Below are 533 nucleotides of genomic sequence, written 5' to 3'. Positions count from 1 at the left end.
TGCTGCTGCTGCCGGCCGGCCTGCAGCGTCGCCGCAGGCGTCCCCTGTCCCTGTTTGCTTCAGAGCATCCCCTCTTGCTGCTGCTCGTGCTGCTGCTGCTGCTGCTGCTGCTGCTGCTGCTGCTGGCGACCGGCAGCCCCCAAGGAACAAGCCAGGCAGCAGCACCAGCGTCGTGATAGACGTTGAAGGAGACGCAGCAGCAGCATCAGCAGCAGCAGCTGCTGCTGCTGCTGCAGCCAACAGCGAACGTTCCCCTGCAGCAATCCACGCAGCAGCAAGAGAAGCAGCACACAAAGCAGCAGCAGCAGCAGCAGCAGCAGCTCCACGCAACCCAAGAGCAGCCCCTTCGCCCAGGCGGCCTGCTTCCCCAGCAGCCTCTGGCTGCGTCATTCATGTCAACAGCAGCAGCAGCAGCAGCAGCAGCAGCGGCAAGGGAAGTTCGCGCTGCCGCGACTGCCTGCATGTTATTGCTGCTTTCAGGTATGGCTCACGTGTCCTTTAGCTGCTGCTGCTGCTGCTGCTGTTTGGTTGCT

Source organism: Eimeria tenella, genomic scaffold (assembly GCF_000499545.2).
Source record: "Eimeria tenella Houghton genomic scaffold, Eth_scaff2536, whole genome shotgun sequence".
NCBI classification, from domain to species: domain Eukaryota; phylum Apicomplexa; class Conoidasida; order Eucoccidiorida; family Eimeriidae; genus Eimeria; species Eimeria tenella.
This window is presented reverse-complemented; position numbering follows the sequence as displayed.